At 36.4% G+C, this 720-nt stretch overlaps 1 non-coding gene across 1 annotated transcript; it reads right to left on the bottom strand.

The window, feature by feature from the left end:
* Positions 1-315: 315 nt before the first annotated feature.
* Positions 316-422, bottom strand: LOC121208229 (small nucleolar RNA R71). Its single transcript, XR_005903191.1, has one exon. It is a non-coding gene; the product is annotated as a small nucleolar RNA R71 (small nucleolar RNA).
* Positions 423-720: the final 298 nt, after the last annotated feature.

The following is a 720-nucleotide window of genomic DNA, read 5'->3' as shown; positions in this document are numbered from 1 at the left end:
ATAGTCATATCACACATACAAGCTCAGTAATTCGAGTTGCAACCGATAATGTTTCAAACGTTGCAAATAGTAGGACAGTTTGGTAAATTACCCACTAAAGATCCAAGACTGCATTTAAGAATTTTTCTAAAAGTTTATGACTCCTTTAGACAATAGGGTGTTCTTGAAGATTCTTTGTGACTTAAATTGTTTCCATATTCTTTGAGAGTTCATAAAAGAGTGTGGCTGAATGCTTTGCCGTTAGGAATAGTGGCATCACAGAATGATCTGTGCCAGAGATTTTTGCTATGGTATAATTCTCCAAATATGAGTGCCAAGCTTAGAAATGATATCACATCTTTTTGACAATTAGAGGATGAAACGCTATATGAAGCTTGGGAATGATTTAAAGAATTACTCTGGAAATGTTCGATGCTTGGATTCCAACACTGGACGCAGATAGGGATATTTTATAATGGGTAGAATGCACATACGAGGATGGTAGTTGATGCTTTTGCCAATGATACATTATTGGATAGCTATTATAATGAAGCATATGAGATTTTGGAAAAGATTGCCAACAGTGATTATCAATATCCTACCATGAGAGTTGAGACAGGTAAGAAAGCTGCTGGTGCCATGGAGCTTGATGTAATCACTTCGTTGATAGCCTCAGTATCTTCTTTAACTGATATTATCAAAACAATGAAGAGGCCCACTGCAGTCCTAGAGATGAAATCA

The sequence above is a fragment of the Gossypium hirsutum genome, chromosome A01 (assembly GCF_007990345.1).
Source record: "Gossypium hirsutum isolate 1008001.06 chromosome A01, Gossypium_hirsutum_v2.1, whole genome shotgun sequence".
Lineage (NCBI taxonomy): Eukaryota > Viridiplantae > Streptophyta > Magnoliopsida > Malvales > Malvaceae > Gossypium > Gossypium hirsutum.
The sequence above is the reverse complement of the archived record's forward strand: the minus strand, read 5'-3'. Positions and strand labels throughout refer to the sequence as shown.